The sequence below is a fragment of the Nannospalax galili genome, unplaced genomic scaffold (genome assembly GCF_000622305.1).
Source record: "Nannospalax galili isolate Female #2095 unplaced genomic scaffold, S.galili_v1.0 scaffold371, whole genome shotgun sequence".
NCBI classification, from domain to species: domain Eukaryota; kingdom Metazoa; phylum Chordata; class Mammalia; order Rodentia; family Spalacidae; genus Nannospalax; species Nannospalax galili.
In genome coordinates, this window is record NW_008331606.1 from 5,410,317 (window position 1) to 5,431,097 (window position 20,781).

The following is a 20,781-nucleotide window of genomic DNA, read 5'->3' on the forward strand; positions in this document are numbered from 1 at the left end:
TTAATCATTTTTTTGGTAGATTTTTCTCCAGATAACTTTAAAGGGAGTTATCTGACAGACTGCCAGACCTGGAAATGGAATTTATCTACTGAATGGGTATCTGGGTGGAAAAACAATCCATGCACTTATCTATACATTTGATATTGAAAGTAATTGCAAGTTGAACATCTGGAAGGATAACTGCTAAGCTTCCTTGGTAAGTTCAGCTTCTGCATGACTTGGAGGCCTTATGTACTCTACAGAGACCACAAATTCTTGATTACATCTGCTGCCCCAAGTCCTTCGCATAAGGCCCAATTAGTATCATGGGTTTGAGCGAGGAAATAGTAATGTAGCCATCTCATTTTCTCCAAACAGAAGCATTATAGACACAAATTATCACAAATAATTGGAGCTCCACATGTATATGAGAAAAGAAAAAGAAAGCAACCAAATTAACAGATTTTTTCAAGAAATAGTTTAAAAACAAACAAAACTAACCAAGTTTTCTGAGATGTTTAAAATTACCTTAGCACTTTCTTTCAGTTCTTTCCCAAATGCAAAGGTCCATGACAGATGTACTCTAAATGATGCTAATTCATGAGCCTTGAAGAATAAAATTATTAACACTTTAAGGCTACTAGAGAGATTGTATTCCTTGGGATCACTTAGTCCAACATTTCAGCCATCTGTGGTGGAAGTCAGTTCTAGATCGCACTGCTGCCATCTGCCCTAGATCGCTCAGAAGGTAGAACATACTCCCTAGAATCCTCTCTTGGATGCATCTCATGCCCAGCAATGTTGAACAGATGCCAGTGAAACCCTTCTATAGAACTCCCATGCCCACTGGAGAGTAAAAATGAATTTAAAACAGAACTTACTCATCTACAAAGGTTTTTGAGAATGTGTGTGGTCTGAGGGCAGCTTTTGCACCATAGGGATATACTAGTATGTGTTGATTACTTCTGTTTTTCAACTGTGTGATCCTGGGGGAAATTTTTCCTTCCCATCAATTACTGCATACTAATTTGTTTGTCTTATTTTATTCAGAACATTAAGCAATTCCTAGAAAGTTTATCTGTCTTATAGCATTCTTTCTAGCTACACTTTATTCTCAATCCTTGAATCCAAATGTTAAATGAAGCCAGGAGATCTAGCCTAATTCAAAGGACCAGTCACTCAACTGCTTAAAACCACCAGAAATTAGAGATTTAAAATTATTTATTAATTTTAATTTCAGTTAGAAATGTTATTACATATTAGATTCTCTGCTACAACCTAGGGGTACGTTAAGTACAGGCTAGATGGAGAGAAATGATATATCCTTGTCTCAGAACTAATCACAAATGGCCAGGTATGGTAGCTTGCTCCTATAACACCGACACTTGGGAAGTGGAGACAGGAGGATTGCTACAAGTTGAAGGCCAGTGTGGTCAATACAGGGTATTCCAGACCAGCCAGGACTATAGAGTAAAACTTTGTCTCAGAAAGAACTATTCAGAGGCTAAATGGTTTAGAGATTACAAAGCATTTACAAGTACACCAGAGATCTGCCTGCCTCTACCTCCGGAGTGCTGGGATTAAAGGTATGCACCACCACGCCCAGCTGCCACAGCTACTTTTTACAACAATCTTAGGTGACAGTTACACCCTAGCTGCTGTCAGACTTGCACCTCCGCACACACTTTCTCAAAACTTTGTAGAAAGTTAGTTCTATTTTAAACTCATCATTTTCTCACTGTCTTTCTCACCTCTGAATGAAAATATACCAGAAGAAATTACAACTCAAAGACCAATAAAGTAGAGTGGCACTTTCACCTTTGCCTTGGGGCAGCATGAAGTAAGAACAGGGAGAGGCCTGCTCTGCACATCGGTTATCCCTACAGATCTCAATCATCCAGGCCACTGCAAAATGAATTTTCTGTGAAATAAATTTTACCTGAAATGTGGTGTATTCATTCTCTAATATACAAGACATATGGCAGGAAAATCCCACAGATTCTCCTGCCAATAACTTTTTAAAAAAAGTTTCTGTTACTAGCAGTAGTGGATCAATAGAAAAAGAAAATTACAAAAGATCATGAACTCTCTTACAGAAAGAATAACAACAATATGTATTGCAGGGGGAAAGGGCTGGGGTGCATACTGAACATCAAGCTCCCATGTGCTCCCTGTAGCAGATTCTACAGCTCAGAATCCACTTAGCATATCTCTGGGTTTTGCCCAATTCCTTGTGTCTATATCACAGGACAGCATACCAAACCATAAGTGCTCAAGAAAAGGTAGCAGGGGATCTCACAGGAAGCAACACGAGGTGAAAAGGGATGCTTGGATTTTCTCAGTCACTGGAGGGCTCATGAAATAAGGGGCAGGAATAAGGCGGTTAAGTCCATCGGTATTTGGTCTGACAATAATGTACACTTTAGAGGCGGTTTTTCTCTTTTTCTTTTCCTCAGCGGTACTGGAGTCATATCCAATAAACACTGGAACAACCTTGTAAATCAGAGCTATCAAGAAAAATTTGTCATTAAACCGTTCTATACTGATTTTATAATCTACAGAGATAACATGATGCAAATAAATAGATTTAACAAATTGAGTTAATACATGTACCTGATATGCAAGGTTTCTAGCTTTCTCTTTATTATTATTACATTTTATTTATTGTCTGTATGTATATGCACAGTGTGTGTATGGAGGTCAGAGGACAATTTGCAGTAGTTAGTTCCCTTCTTTCACCATGTGAATCCTGGGGATCAAATTCAGGCTGTCATTGGTAGCAAGCTCAGCCATCTCGCCAGTCCAATTTCTAGATTTCTAAATGTGTCCTTTACCATCTAGATCACCATATTGTGCTAGTGTTATCAAAGTTCTCATTAAATACTGATGCTCACTGAAGAATGCTGTTCTCCAGATATAGTTGGATGGGGGAAGTGAACAGACTATACCTCTCTTTAAACAGTTCAATAACTTCTACTACTCCCATCCCAGACATATAGCCTATCACTGTGGCAAAATGACTACCCTTAGAATATGATGCTGATGATCCTGCATTCAGACGTATACAAAGTGAAATGTGCTTTTATGGGCCTTTTCAGTAGTAGTTCAAGTATTTTTTTAAAGGGAGAATATACTTTGGGTTGAAAGACAGGGAAAATAAATGAGCCAAGGAATCTCTTTTGAGGTCTGTAGAATCCTTATAGAAACAGGTCATATTTTTTTCAAGGCAGTTTTCTCCAATGCTGTAAAAATGGCAAATATTTTATAAAAGGAACATCCTTTTGCTTTATGTTCCTAGGATAAGTACTACGTAATGGCTTGGGCTAAAATCAGTATTTTCAAATATAGGTATTTTAAAGTAAAAGGAAAATTAATATTCATTAGGCACCTTCAATGTACATGGCAGAATATATGGTAAAGATGCTTACATGCACCCTCTTATTCAACTATGATGCAGCTATACGTGTTTGGAATCATTTTTATTTTATCGATGAGAACACTGGGGCTCAGAGATTATGTGATCCATAAAAGGTAATATTATTAGTTAGATCCCAGCGCCTGAATTTAAATGTAAGGACACTTAATCTTGATTAATTACTGGAGGCTGAATATGGACTAGCTTAAGAGCTAAAAATTCCTGGGGGCTGCGGAGACAGCTTGGTCAGTAAAGTGCTTGCTGTGCAATCAACAAAGACCTGACTTCAATTCCTAGAACCTAGGTTAAAAAATCTGGGCATAGTGTCATAAACTTGGAATCCCAGCACTGGGGAGGTAGAGACAGGCAGATCCCAATCCCAAGGGTTTGCTGACCAGCCAGGGAGCCTACTTGGGGCATTCCAGGCCAATGGGAGATTCTGTCTCAGCCTACATACATGCAGGCACACACACACACACAGACATACACACACACAGACACACAGACACAGACACACAGACACACCACACACACACACACACACACACACACACACACACAAAATGTGGATGAAGAATGACTTCTAAAGTTTCCAGATGGGGGTGTGAGGGAGAAGGGGGTGGGGAAGAGAGGGAGAGAGAGAGAGAGACAGGCAGACAGAGACAGAGACAGAGAGACAGAGAGAGACAGAGAGACACAGAGAGAGAACACAGAGAAAACAGAGAGAGAAACAGACAGGAACTCCTGAGGTGACAGACTTACAGATCTGTTACTGTTCTATGACTTTTACCCCAAATGACACAAAGTTTTTCACAGTGAAGATAGAAGAAAAATCTTTGTTTTTGGGCAAGGGAGGGAAATTAATTTTGAAATGTACTCTGAGAGTTCTCCATACCAAATGTCTGCTTTTCAAGGAATATACAACTTTACCAAAGTGTGACATAACTGAAGGAAAAGTATTTAATAACTTGTCCCCCTCTAGCCTTCCGATCATACCTAAAGGAGAAAGGAGGGGCCCAATAAAATACTGTGACGATTTCCAGTCCCTTGGACCTTGGCACATAATCAATACATCTAAAGCAGAGTAGTGGCACACAACAACTGAGAGGGCTGTGAGATGCAAACCTTACTGAAGAAAGAGTATTTAGGGCCAGCAAGATGGCTCAATGTGGTAAAAGTGCTTGCAGTACAAGCCTAACAACCTGAGTTCAATCCCCGGAACCTGTTTTGGAAGGAATCGGCTCTTGAAAGTTGTCCTCTGACCTCTACACGCTCACTTTGTCATGCATACACCCAGGCACGTGCATGTCCACACAGACATTATACGCATGTACAAAAAAGTACATATACTAATAATTATTAATAAAATATTTAAAATGAAAAGCAATTCTTGAAAAAACTAAAACCAGTATGTGAGAAAAGAATTGTAAGGGATATGAGAAACAAATGGAGCCTCTGATGCCTTTAGCTATAGTCACAGTTACAGCATGCATTAACTATCGCATCCCCCAGCCAGATTAGCATAAAACTTCACACCAAAAGTCAATTTATATCAAATTCCTACTACCCGATATATCATGTCTCACTTTAAACTAGTAATCACAAGCCATGCTAAAAGGCAAGGGAAACAAGACACAGTTAGAAGAGAGAAAGCTACTGTCATAACCATAAGGAGTTACAGCCCAGGATATGCAAGAGTAGATGGATAATTTCAAGTGAAAGATAAAACTCTGTGTAACCCACTTGGTTTTTCTTCAAATCTAAAACTGTTCTAAATAAAGTCTATTAATTACTGAAACTGCCGGAGCTGGACCTTAGAAATTAGTCCTTGATGGAACTAGTGATGAGAACTACCAAACATAGTTAAGTTAGTCTCTCCTTTTCCTTTGATCTGCTTTTGCATTTCGTTTATGAGAAAAGGAGTTTTAGCATACAATAGATGCCATATAGCATCGATATAATTTTAAGTGGAAAAATCACTAAAAAAAGTTAATGTACCAAAACACTCAAACGGGTAACATTTCAATGTTATTTTTGAATGTTGAATGATATTTTTTATATCAGCCATTCAGAAACTGAAGTTTTAGGCTTTAAGAAAGGCCTTTCATTTTCAAAAATATTTCATAGAGAAGTTACTAAAAATATTAGTTCAAATTCTACTGGAGTTTTCTGGCGTTTTATGTTTCACATTAATTTAACTAGAATTGACCAGACTTAGAGGAATAAGTTGCTATTAAATATAAGTCATTTATTTGTTAAAGCTTATGACAAAGGTATGTAGTCTCATTTTTTAAGTTTCATACACTTGACTTCTAAATACAAGGTGCATCAATTAGCAGTGAAGGTACAATCGAAAGAAAGAAGTATATTTTTCATGGGTTATTACATATATAATTAGGGACAGATAGGTGATACATAGATACATTATAGATGGTTGGATGAATAGATAGATGATAGATAGTTGGTAGATAATATTTCCCCCAAAGGCTATTACAGACTAGAAAAGACAATTAAAATGATTCATTCAAAGGGTCCTTAGAAGCAAGAAGTGAATATCCACACAGAAAAATTTATGAGCCTGCAACAATTGACCACACTTTTGCCCCATTAGCCCAATTAGTTCTTATCATTTACTGTCCATTAGTTCTCCCGAACAACTAGTTTGCTTTCACCTTCTTGACTCTGTGAGTCATGTAACTCATAATTTTTCCCTCTTCACATTTATGACTCAAAACCTTAGAGCTAAATTTATAGCCTATCTCTATTGAGCATGATAAACTTCATGTGATGTGTTTTGTGTCATAACCTTACTCCTGGCTCCATCTTTCCCACCTGTATTTTCCCATTGACCTAAGGGTTCTTGTAAATTTTACTTGCATTGCATCTTATTTTATTAGGCACATCCATGTAGAGCATTTTAAATTCCTTTGGGAATAAGGTAGAATGCAAATAAATCAGTAGGTAAATAAGGACATGGAGAAAGAAAGGATACCTGTATCGGTCGCCTTAAGATGAGATATCAAAACATATTCTCAGGAGTTGGAGTAGCAAATATGTAAATGTTCCTACTCATAAATGGGCAGGACCTTGTCCAGAACTCATTAGCAGAGGCTGTCCTCCCTATCAACTGCAAGGACCCCTCTTTTCTTCTTTCTACATCTTAAAAGTTGGAGTCAAATGTATGTAACAACTTTAAATTAGATAGACTTTATTAATACTGGCTTCACCAGGGCTCAAAATATGTGTTCTCGTATGACTACAGGAATAAGGCATCCTGCAGAAGCCATTAAAGTTAAGCAACTATTTTAATTATTTTGGACCCGCCAAAAATAACTTCAGTTCTTATTAAGAGAATATTGTAACACAGCATTTTCACACTATCATCTTGATGAGATATTTCGGTTATCAGACTTGATCTTTAGTCTTTTCCCATTTTTCTGTCTTCCAGGGTTTCATTTGGATTAGCCACTTCTCAATCCATTGGAAAATATTCTTTTTTCAAGGTCTCCATGGCTAAGAAATGATACTCACTAAAAGAGTCACCAGGGTCATATTAGAATTTTAGTTCACTCTTGACTGAAGCAGAAAAGAGAAGGTCTAATGGTATGGAAGGAAGTAATGTTGTACATTTGTTTTAAGAATGCACACGCTAAATAGTTAAGCCCTACTTACTGAATCATTCACTTAATTAAAAACTCTAAGAAAAAGGTCCTCCTCCAAACATTTTATGGGCAGGAGTCAAGGCATACTTGATAATGTATTATAATAATGGCTTGTGTCTTAGCTGGATCAAAAAAGAAAAACCATTATGTCATATCCTAGGTCTGGTTCTTGTTTCCTCAACTTTTTGAAATTTTTGTTCTATGGTGTACAATCATAATTTCATGAAACGAGGCTCGAGAATTTCCTCCCTTAACCATTTACTAAGTTAAGCTTAGAAAAAAAAATACGTTTTTTTTTTTTTTGAAAGGACAGTGAATAAAAGATGCTGTTCCATCAAGAGGGAATAATGTCATTTAAAGGTTTCTATGCAGGGCCTGGAGAGATGGCTCAGCAGTTAAGAGCACTGGCTGCTTTTCCAGAGGACTCAAGTTCGAATCCTAGCACTCACATGGTGGCTGACAAGCACCTGTAACTTCAGTTCTAGGGATCTGACACCTTCTTCTGACCTCCATGGGCACTGCATGACATGGCTGCACATACATACATGCACGCATAACACCCATACACATAAAATAAAAATAAAAATATTTAGAGCTTTAACGGTTCCCATGCAAACATTCTGGTGATGACTTTATGTAATGAGAATGTGTATTTCTGATTAATGTAACTTAAGTTATTGAAATAAAGACCAAAATTCCTAGCGGATGTTTTGTGTTGTTAGGCCAATTAACGTGTACATTTTATACAACACTGCTCTTGCCTGCTCTTCTTTCCCTCGTTTTTCACTCAGACACTAAACTAGTATCCTAAGGAAGGTTAATTTGTTCTTAAAGAAAATTGTGTCGGTAACTTGTTAGTAAGGATTTCCACAGAACTTTGCATTTCCACAAGTACTACATAGCTAATGCTTTAGTGACAACAAAAGCATGGTCACTGGGAGGTACATGTCTTTCTTCAGTCTCCTCAGTAATGAGAAGTACCAACCCTGAGCTGCCTTAAAAGCTATACAAGCACACCTGTGGAAGGGCTCATTCATTCATTCATTCATTCAATTGGCACTTACTGAAAATTCCATACAACAATGTTCACTGCAGCTTAACAGAGAGCCAAGAGACTTATTGTCTATTCTTTTGTGGAAGAAAAGACTGATCTGAGTTAAGTGACCCCAGGACTAAAAGGTTTAGGCCGTTGGTTCTTAATTTCAACTTGTTTGGTACCTAAATGATCATAACCCTCTGCTATATATGATGTTAGCAATATTAATCACTTGCTCAGAAACTAAAGATGATTTATGAGGTATTTTAGCTGTCTCAGTAGATTGACTCCATTATTTATATAATATATATGTATATATTATATACATATGAATATATATATTCATTCTGAATTTAGTGAATGGATACTCCCTGCTAGACTGTGAATAAAACATGAAAACTCCACAGTCCCTAAAGACTTGTAATAGCCAGCTGTGATAAAATAATACATGATCTATCTTAGTTGAAAAGCACAAATACCATATAGATACAAAAGGGCACTTTGTTCTGAGAATCTTTTATAGTTTCAAATATAAACAGTAAATGTGATAAGAACTCACAATAACACATATGTAAAGTATCTCATATAATTTCAGATGTTTAAAATCTGTATTCTATTTTAATTTTCACTTCCTTCTCTATTACTGAAAGTGACTGTGTGTATGTGCAGTGGTGCATACATGTAGCTAGGGGAAACATCATTATCCCAATTTCACACATGAGGTACCTGAAATTAAGATAGGCTCTAAGTCCACATAGCTATGTGGTTCATGGTAGCAGGACTAGAACACAGGACTCTTGGCTATGTGTGCAGTACTGTTGCCAATATGTCCATCTCCTTCAAGGGTAAATATTCCGTGACTCTTGAAGGTAAGCTTCAGGTTTAATAAGGAACTAGCAGCTCTTGGGAGAGGGAGGGAGAGTCAGTTTTCTTTAAGGGTGTGACCCCTGATAGGTTGTCTGTGCCCCAGGGGATGGATACACACCAAACAGTGTATAAGAAACACGAATTAGAGTTAATGAGCTTAAAAAAAGAGGACATGATGGTGGAGGATAGGGAGATGGGGGTGGATCTGAGAGGCAATGGGAAGGGGGTTGAATATGCCCAAAATACACTGTATGAAATTTTTGAAGAATTAATAAAAATATTTTTTAAAATTATAAAGGAACTAGAAACCTTGGAACACTTACTTTCTTCCAGACAATGTTTCAAGCATTTTTATGTGAATTAATTGATTAACAAAATCACCCTATTAAAAATGTATAGTGTTGCCAGGCGTGGTGGCACACACCTTTAATCCCAGCATGCGGGAGGCAGAGGCAGGCAGATCTCTGTGAGTTCAAGGCCAGCCTGGTCTACATAGCGAGTTCCAGGCCAGCTGGAGCTACAGGGAGACCCTGTCTCAAATAGACAAAAAAAATGTATAGTGTTGTCAATTGAGCCACAGAGAAGTTAAGTAGAAAAGTCAAGATATGAATTCATGCAGTCTGAGTCTAAAGACTATTCATTAAACTGCTATTGCAATAACGCCTCAAAAAATGTACCCATCTTAGCTAAGGAGACAGCTCAGTGAATAAAGTACTTTCCACTCACACATGACAACCTGAGTTCAGATCACCGGAGCCCACATAAAGCTGGATGTGGTAGCACACACCTGTAATCCCAGTACTCTTACAGACAGAGGGGAGGTAGATATGTGAGAATCTCTGGAAGCTCATGGGCCAATTAGCCCGGAGTACGTAGCAGAGACCCTATATCAAACAAGGTGAAAGAAGAGGACCAACACTCAAAGTTGTTTTCCAATCTCCACACATACTGTGGCACACTTCAGTGTATGTACACACACACACACACACACACACACACACAGCTACACACACAGAGCACACTCAAAAAGATTTCAAAAAAAGATGTGCCCACCTGGCATAGCCTGTTTACCTTTATTTTTTCTTTTCTTTTGGTTGAACTCAAAGTAAGATTAATATTTCATTTGTTTGGCCACACTAGATCTACTGGATATACCAAGAAGATAACTCCACAACATGGGTAAAATGAGAGGAGTAAGGCCAAAGCTGAACAATACCAACCACTTACTAAGAACATTCATTTCCTCAGAAATACATTGCCTATGGTGCCTTACAGTCATGATGAAATGGAAATTACAAGAAAATAAGTGAAACGGTCACTACTGAGCACTTCCTAGGGATTATTGAGAGGGAAATGGAATCACAGAGCTCTATTCTAGCCATAAAACTATGGCATTTCATTGAAAACCTAGTCTTTGTAAAAAACCAAAGATTGCCAGGCCCTCCCTTGAACTACAGTTGCTTTAAAGGGCTACTGGCAGAGGGAGGACTGAAGGGTCAGTTTCTTGAGACTCTTTCTCCAGGAGGATACAGCACATAAGATTTAAGGAAGGTAACAGATGGAGTATTTGTGAAGCCTGGGAGACTTCTGAAGGGTGGTCTGATCAACTCAGAGGGAGAGAGCTGCTCAGGAGCACTCAGTGGGCTCTGGCAGCCGGTAAAGTCTTAACAGGAAGAAAGTACCACTGTAAAGAATCCAGCCAAGTTTAATGGCAGGTAGGAAGTGTTGCCATACAAAAGTCACTTGTCCAGCTTTCCTGTGAGCTTGTCAGAAAGATGAAATTTTACCTTTAGCAAACTGCCCTTATATTCTATAAACATAAAATGTTTTGTGCCTCTATATGAGATATGTGTTACGGAGAACAAGTTATGAGTTGCTGTGAGAGAATGGGATGGGCTACGCTAAGGCAGTCACTATGAGCTGCAATTTTAACTTGACTGCTGGGGAGTTTGATCAATGCTGGGTGCTTCCTAGAAAATCTGTACTGTGTACAGGCAGAAAGAGAAATATTCCACAATTTACTGAGCGCCCAGCACTCAAAGTGACCAACTATCTTCCAGAAGAACTTGAGTATAAGTAAAGGTGACTTCAGGAAACTTCTCATGGAGCAGGCTTCTGTTCTTTGTGTCAGCTGATATCTAACAACCTCTTTTATGGTATTGCTTTTCTTTTATTTAAGAAGAAAATTATTGCTATGTGTCCAAAACTACAGTGTGGAAATACCCTAGTACTATTTATGATGTCTTTTCTTCGCACGGCACATCATCCCCTTTTCCCTGTCTTACTGTTGAGAATGAACCAACTGTAAATGGCATGCAGAATGGTGACGCACAATAGAGAAGAGAGACACCTTCACTGCCATGTCTATTGCAGCATTATTTGCCATATAATCAAGACATGCAAACAACCTAAGGATGGCCATGGATGATGGATAGAGAAAATGTGGCAGACACAAACAGTGGAATATTAACATTGTTCAGCGTTTTTTAGATTTATTATCATTACTATTACTTTTACAATATTATGTGTAGGTGTGTGAGTATGTACAAGTAAGTGCTGGTGGCTGTGGAGGTCAGAAAAAGAAGTTCAGTCCCCTGGAGCTGGAACTGTTATAGGCAGTTGTGAGCCACTCAACATAGATGCTAGGAACTGAACTCGGGTCCTCTACTAGCGCAGTAAGCATTCTTAACCACTGAGACATCTCTCCAGCCCCTTGGTTCACCCTTTTAAGTGAAAGAAATCCTGACCTTTGTGAAGACATGGGTGCATCTAGAGAACAACATGCAAAGTGAAACAAAACAGACATGAAAGGGAAAATACTAAATGGAGCCACTCACATGTAGAATTTAAAATAGCCCAATTTTTAGAAGCAGAGAATAGAATGGTGATTGTCAGGTCTAGTAAAGGCAAAAGAGAACTATTAGTAAAAGGCTTCAAAGTTTCAGTCGCATAAATCCTAGAAATCTAACATATACTATATTGCCTATAGTCCATAATAATATATACACTTCAATTTTTTGAAGAGAGTAGATCTTATGTTAAGTATTTGAATAATAAAAAATCAGAATAAAGAAGGTAGAAGAAATTTTTTTTCTAGGAATGCAAATATTTGTGGCACAGATTATAGGAACAGCTTTACGGTGAATGCTTATGTCCAACTTAACTAGGTAGTGAACATATGCTTTCAGTATGTCAACATAAGCTCAACGAAGTGAAAAGAATATAGTTCCACTATGATCTGGAAGACAGGTCATCTAACCTCTCTAGGCCTATAGAAGATAGTAATTTGTACCTATTTGCACCAAACCAACTCAGTTCCACTACCACCTGAATTTTTCTCTTCAGCAATATTAGAGGCATCAGCAAGTATCTATAGAGCCTAAATAAGGCAACCACAAATACAAAGAAATGAGTTAGACCCAGGTATAGTGGTGCATGCCATCAATCCCAGCACTGAGGAGGTGAAGAAAACTCTATTTTATTAAATCTTCAATTGTATTTGTATTTTAAAGGGAATGATATTTCTTAAGATTCTAATATGTAATACAAAGGTCACAGTTCTGTGAAGTAAATGCCATGTCCCTGCATATAAGAGTACACTGTCTTCCTTGTCTATATTGTACTATAAAAACCATTACATGTAAGGTTAATGAGTACAAACCAAGTGACCTTATGGAATTTGATCCTCTGAACAATCTTGAACAGTTGATTACTATAACAAAATGTGGAAACGGGTTTAACAGAAGGTTCTAAAAATAGAGATGCAGCAACTGCGATGAACCTAGAGTTACAACCTGGAAGAAGAGATGTGTAGTCAGAAAGACAAGTAACCACTTCTACAAATATGAATGCGTGATTTAGCTTCCTTCTTTTCTATTGTCCACACATCCTTAGCAATCATTATATGCAATGTCACAGTCTTAGAGAAAGGCCCAGATCCCGAATTAGAACTAAAACACTGGCCACCCTGTTCAGCCTCTAATTTGTAGGTTGTCACCAAGTTTCTGACAAACTGCGTCTTTATTTGTACAAGACCAAACACCATGATTTCTGGACTGCCTTTAACAAGCCTCTAGTAGTCCTTACCGTTACCTCCCTATTGTTTTTACAGATAAAGTCTGGGTGGAGGGAATGAGTTCGACAGATCTTTCTCATAGCAAGCTGCTTTTGTAATTTTTTTTCCAGAAATTTCACCCTCAATAGCTCCATTACATCATGTAGTTTTTACTTGTGCTTTGAACAACATTTGTATGACGGAGTCTTAAGAAATTTTGTTCTTTTTAAAACAAATAAAATTGAGTGTTTAATCAAGCATGCATTTTTTCTTATTCATTTATTTGAATTTTACTTGGTTTTTAGGGTCTTTAGATAGTTCTTGAAGGCCTGAATTACTGCAAACCAAAACTTAGGTGATAGCGAAACCACAGAACTCAGTTGGCTTTAGTGCTAAAATAGGTACCAATTACTACGTTATTCAGGTCCAGAAATATGAGATGACCTACCTCCCAGGCCATGATGTAGGTACTGTACTTTGCACTTCATTGAGGTATAGTTGACATACAAAAAGCATATGCTTGCAATTGAATTTCCTCCCTCTTCATTCCCTTATCCCTCAAACCCCTATAAACACAATTTAATATTTAAATTTGAAGGGAACAGGGAAAAGGATGATATCAGTCAATAATAGTTCAATCTGGACTGATGGACAAGGGACAATATACATTCTTAAGTCTTTCTTTGTGGTCAGAAAACATCTGTGGGAAAGGAAATTCAGCTGTTGGTCATTTCTGTGTGCTCTCAGTACAGTGACATTTTCTGGGTTCAAGGAAATAACTCTTGAATTACTAAAAGGCCCGGGCATTATTTAAAAAAAAATGCTTGGACTGATCTGATGTCTAAAGTGGCTTTCTGCCAAAAGGACCTTTGCCACAGTGCTGCATTCAAGAGGGCTTATTTTAAATGGGCATTAAAAAATGGTCTATTGCTGTAATTTGGCAGTATGCCTGGAAAAGGCTAATTTCGAGACTGACTGGGTGTTTTAAACAGAATCACTAAAATACAAGCTACAGTTGCCTTCCCTAATGAGGTCTTCTGCTCCCTTTGCATAACACTTTCTTTAACCATTCTTGGGGGATCATTTGGGCAAGCCTGGGGGCATCCCTGATTCCAGCATAAAGGAAGACACAGCACAACTAGGCTGGACCCAAGCTATAACTTCAGCTCATGGGATCTGGGCCAGTGGAGTTGATATCACTGGTAATTCTATCTTGATTGAAGAAAGAAGGTAATTCCCCAGAAGTGTTGAGCTTGGAGACTATGAGATGAACTATAATTCAAGTTTGTGATTTTCTAAAATCTCCGCCCAGGACTTATGAAAGCCAGAACCTCTAGCCCAGAACAGCCAAAATCAAACTAGAGAATTACATTGTTTTCTAGTCTTCCTTAGGATACAAACCATATGGGCATAGAGGTGGGACAGAAAACACTGGTGCGGAATATTGACATCAGTGTTTTATTGGAATATTGATGTAAATGATGTTCAGATCACCCTATAATGGACCCATAATTAGCTTACCCTTTTTCTATGCCATGTCTTTGAACCTTTCCAAATTGTTTGGGTCTGAGCTTTTACAACAATACAAGCTACCAATGTTCATATGCCGACAAATTCTAACATGTCTGTTTTCCAGTGCCCCTTTCTTCTCTCTGTATTGAATTTGCCCTACTTTCCCCGTGTCTCTGAAAGAATGCCAGATAGAGGTCACCAAACGTTTCCGTAAAAAGAAAAAAAAAATAAAGAAAAGTTTACCTGCCAGTTCTCAATGCTTGTTAAAGTACAATGGCATATAGTATATTTTTTTAGCCAAGGAGCTATGTGGGTCAGTTTATATACTGGCTTGCAAACTTGCTTTCAGAAATGAGTTGGGCCAGGTGAGAATGTTAATTTACTTTAACATAGATAAGTCAGTATTGGTACAAAAACAAAGACTGGTGCATGGTGCCAGCACATACCCACATGAAGAAAGATCTGCTGCTGACAAGCAACTATGTAAACCAATTTCCCATGATTCATCTGAACATAGCTGGATTCACATCTCTTTCAATACTTCATTTGGGCTGATACTATCACCATACCTCATCCCTCACAAATGCTATGTGTCATTTTTCATTAGATTGAAATAAATGCTCATTTCATTCTAAGATTATCACTGCATTGCTGGAAACAGGCTACCATTGATAATCAGCAGGCAGGTTTTTAATGCTGACTTGATAACAACCACATTGACTTGACAATACTAACAACTCATGTCAGTACTGTACATTCTTGGGCCTCATTGGACAGCCAGCTTAGCTTATTCAGCGAGCCCCAGATCCCAGTGTCAGACCCTGACTCAAAAAATAAGGTGGATGGCTCTTGAGAAAATATACCTGAGGTTGATGTCTGGCCTACATATACATGCATATACATGTGTGCACATATAACCACACCCACATCCAAACAGGCACACCTCCCCTCCCCCGAATACCTGAGCTAGTCATGAGAGCAGAGTCTAGGTGTTCTGTATACTAAATATGAAGATCAGAACCAACTCACAGATAATCATCAGGGCTAGACAAAAAAATTTTTAAAGTAGGGGAGAGGGAGGGACTCCACAAGTAACATAACCAAACTGACCCGGAATCAAGAGGGAAAAGTTAATAAAAGAGAAGCACTATATTAACTCCCCTTCTAAAGAAGAGACAGAAGAGGATCTCAGGTGTTTGCCTGGCATGAACAAATTGTCTTGGGAAATTAGCAGAACTATGTTTTAATTTGACTTGGTTCATGACATGTCACCTCTTACATGCTAGTTCCAGTTCTTTGTATTTAAAATACATCTAAACAAAGGAAGAAGATCAATAAAGCAAACGCAGCAAAACAGTACTATGAAGGCCACTAGGTATAGAGCATTTTCCATGTGGTGGTATAATAACTGTGTGGTTCCTTCGTCTCTTACTTGCATTCTTGCATTCTGAGACATTATTTCAGTCCATTATCTCTGTTTGGATGAGTAACTCAGGGGACTTCTTCATATAACAAAGTGCCATCTCAACTAAACCACCTGTCACCATTTCTCTCTAGCCCTCAGGAAGATAGGACGAGCTAAATGCTAGTCTACAAGCTCCACAATTTCAGAATTCTGTGCTATTTCTCAATAGTTATTTGTTGGATGATATCATGCAACAACTTGGATAACAGTATACATTAGTATTTTACTAAGATAGTTACACTGCCTTAGCATAACCATATCCCATTCTCTCAAATTCATTGAGAGTTTACTATGTTTCAGGTACTACGTTTAAAGTATAAATTGTCTTTTTATTCTGACAATAGCCCTATATGTAGGTGTCATTATTAAAATGTCCATGTTATAGACAGATACTGAGACTTAGAAAGGTACAGTCATCTCCCCCAAAGTCCTGAAGCTAAGAGAACCCAAATCAGTCTGGATGTGGGATCACACTTATAACCACTTCATATGTGTCTTAATAATCACTTTATCTGAGCTTTGCCCAGAACTCTTCAAAGGGAATTTTTATAGCTCTATTTTTATCAATAATTTGTTAGTTTTGTTGATTCTCTAACTTAATTATTACCACCAATTCCATTTCCCTTATTCTGAGGGTCTGGAGGGGGCCCCTCTAGGATACTTCAACATCCCAATTAAACATCACCAGATATAGTCAAATGTAAACAGACTGAAAATCTGCCTTGTGACTATCCTTCCTCTCTTAGTTAAAAAAATCAATTACAGCATAAAAGACTGTAAAATTGGGTAATGTATATGTATATATTATACTATATATAATACACACATATATATTATGTATAATGTATAGTATAATATATAGTCTTTATATTGACAAGCAAATTGCATGATTCAACATGAACAATCCAATTCACGGGTGGAGCTGGCAGTACTAAGAGCATCACTTTTAAACAGTGATACCTTGGAAACAAAAAAAGGAACCTATTAAGAAAGCATCTTTAGACATCTCAGAGAATTGAGAATCATAAGTATAATTTCTGACATCTGAGAACTCCAACATTTATCATGTATTTATTTCCAAATGAAAATTTAAAAGTGGAGTTGCTTCATGTGTTTAAGGAAAAATGTATGCCTGAACTGTTTTTATACGATTATCTGGGGGAAAGGACAAGAGCACAAACTTAATGGAGAATAAAAAAGCTTCTCAAAAGTGAAAAATTGTGGTGTGTGAGGCAAATATCAACAAGTAAGCACAAGGATCAATGGTCAAAGACATCTTTTCTGTCAAATCAAAGAAGTCTTTTTCTATCCATGTTACGTTAAACTCCTAGGGTTGCAATTATGGAGTTATTTTTAGTTTATCTACCATTAATATATATGTATACACACACATCAGAAGAAGGGGGCGATATTGCAAACCAAGTGCATTGCTATTCCTAATGAAAACTGAAAACTTTCTCAAAGAATGTTGTTTCACAACCTACAGGGTATCAAACAAATGACTGGTGCCCCCTCCTGGACTTCTGAGGACTGACATAAAATACTTCTCAAGACTCAGTCCTTCACAGAACCATTCTCAGGCATACATGGCCCATCCCTACTATGCATAGACTCACAATGAATCCTGCTGCTAGCATGAAAGACCATCAACTGGAACTGGAGAGATTGCTCAGTGGTTAAGATTGCTTGCTGCTCTTCCAGAGGATCCGAAATCAGTTTCCAGCACCTACGTCAGGCAGCTCCCAACTGCCTGTAACTCTAGCTCCAAGAGATTCAAATCCTTCTTCGGCCCAAAGAAGAGATCCAACTTCTGCAAGTTGTCGTCTGACCTCTACACCCCCCCACACACAGAGTAAATAAATAAATAAAAAAAAATAACTATTGGTTTACAAACCTGTTATATTAGAATCTCCTTTTGGACTTTATTAAATATACAGATTCTTGGGCTTACTACAAACCTATAAATTCAATTTCTAGTCACTAGTTCTATGAATCCATATGTTAACAAGTTCCTTAGCCAGATTTAATGCAGAACCACATTAGGGAACTCCGATTATCAAAGTGCATCATTTCACAGAAGAGGAAATTGATAGAGGCAAGAACTAAGTTATGTCTCAGGAGCCCTAGTCTTTTGCTCTTTCCATCAAACCACCTCACCTCTGTTGGAAGAACTATTTTGGAACTGCTTCTCATAAGAACTAGTTAGACCCTGTCTCAAAAGACAAAAAAATGAAAAGGCTACATAGCCCAAGCTGGCCTGAAACTCACAGCAATCCTCCTGCTGCAGCCTTTTCATTTATTGGGTTACAGGTGTGTCTAGCCAGGATTGGCTTTAAAACACTTCTTTAAAGGGATTACATACTGCCACAGCAAGCCATGTCTTGATCACACACATTAAGTACTAAAGATTTATGATTTCTCCTAGCACAACTTACAGAGGTCAGAAGCAAAAGAACCTATTGAATGCTTCATAATTCATCAGAGCCTGAGAAATGAGAGTGGCATGATTACCTAAGCTACCTGACTACCTGATGACCCTTCTTTATGGAGCCTATAGAGAGTGAACCAGACTGAAAAGCACAGTGGGACAGAAGGTATTCCAAAGTAGGTCTTGGCCTGTCAGACAGCCCCTTCTTTAGTCGTATGGAGTGGAACTATACCTTGCTGTAAGAATAAAGTCTCACAAAGATGTTTTTTGGTTACAGACAAAATTTGGGAAACAACATTAGTAATGGACTCACTTAGCAAATGACATTAATTGAAACAGCAATGGATTATGAGCTACTGTAAGCAACTGAGAATTTAAACTATTTTCCAAGTACTCTCTGGCCTGAGCAAGATGAATATAATATAAAGCCTATTATAATATTACTATGATCTTCTTGGTTAAAAAAAAGCAGACAGTAGCAGGGATATCAGAGTATAAGGGCTTTAGTTGGGGGAGGGAGGCTATGGGAGGGTGCCATCTGGGAAGTGGGTGGGATGGTTTGGGATGTTCTGTGTGATACACACACACACATACACACACACACAATCAAAAAATTAAAAAAAAGTATTATATTTGAGGATGAAGCATGGAAATTTATGTCATGTTAATTAGTAGAGGTGATAAACATTACCATTGAAATCTACCCGATGACTTTATAGACATACACAGGCGCCAAGGATCTAAGTGCAATTGATTATGACTAGTAATAATTAGATACATACAAATTAGAGACGCATGTGCCAACATCTCAGTGTTAGTAGTAAAAACATCGAGTCTTTCTGTAAGAAACAGCATATTTTAGAATGAAATGGAGATCTCTTTTGAGGGTTAAAAACTCATTCAATTTTATGTCTTACAGGGCTTATACTGAGTTCAATATTGTATAACTATATTGATTCAACAGCGAACCTAGAAATTTTATAGCCACTTTTGAAGGAGCTGTGTCTTTGCTCTGGAAACTGTTAATGGGAATGTTAAAGCTGTAATGATATGCTTCTTCTAAAATAATAAAAAATAATATTAAAAAATGTAGGAAACAGCATATCTTGAAATGGAGAAATAGTTCCATAAAGTTCCATGAACCACTGCACGGAACATGTGCTCTAGGCCCTATCACTAATGGAGATGGCAGCCCTTTGACATGGCCTGCAGAGATATGTAGTATTCCCCCAAAGTAAACATTAGCCGCCAGCAGGACCCAGATAGACCAGCTGTTCCAGAGCTGACCTCCACCATGTTCAGTCACAAGTGCTACAGCAGGCACCAAAGGCCAGCACCCAGTCCCATCTCATCCTCTGCACAGAGGGGCCCACTTCATGAATGTCCTCTAAAAGGACAGCGCTGTGTGTGGACTTCCTCCCAAGGCCAGACATTCCCTGCTACCGAATCTCCAAACAAACCCAGGAACATTTGAATGAGCTCATTGGAGCTGACGCTTCCCTTTGCCTCAGTGTTCTGCCCCGTTCCCACCCCCCACCTTTGTTCCGAATGGGGTGCTGTCACCTATGCTGCTTTTGGCTGACCTTGCATAGTCTCAGGCACAAAGCTATGTAGCCATTATAGATCTTGATTTGTGTGTTCCACCTTTGACTTTTGTCTGAGTGCAAGCTCCAGGAGGTTAGGGATATCTATGGAAGTCGCACAAACCACAGTAGCCGCAGCTTCCAGCATAGGCCTGGCACACATACAAATACCTGTGGACAATTGTCAGATGGTCTGGGAAGAAAGTGATGGTTAATTGATCTTCCTTGCAGCTGACACATTGTTTGTATAGTCCATCTCACAGCAAAGTCTTTGATTACCCACTGTGTGTGACTCATACGATACACAGCAGTGTAGTGATGTGGTCCAGGTCAGAAAGGAATTTCAAGTTCACTGAGCAGGTATCCTATAAATAATGTCAGCTTGTTCTGGTCACAGACTCCTGGGTTGGTAACGTGATGCGGTTGGCTACATCAGCTGAGGACCTACTGAGCTCAAATCATGACAGTTATACCCCTCAGTGCCTGTGAGCTGAGTAGTGAGAAGCCAGGGGAGGTTAGCTAATGGATGAAAAGTCATATGTGGGGAAGGATCTTTCCAAACTATGGCTTTTAAGGGCATAAATATCTTAGCAGCTTTTCTAGCAGGTACGACGATGCACATGTGTTTTTAATATCTATATATCTGATTATTACTAGTCACAGTCGGTTACTTTCTGAGCTCCCTGGCATCTGATCATAGATATAAAGTCATCAGGTAGATTTCAGTGGTAATGTTTTTCACATCTACTAATTATTAAGGAGCAAATTTTTATGCTTTGA

General features: G+C 38.3%; 1 protein-coding gene across 2 annotated transcripts in view; it reads right to left on the reverse strand.

The window, feature by feature from the left end:
* Gpc3 (glypican 3) overlaps positions 1 to 20,781 on the reverse strand; it is a 433,306-nt gene that overhangs the window by 188,153 nt on the left and 224,372 nt on the right. The window lies entirely within an intron of this gene.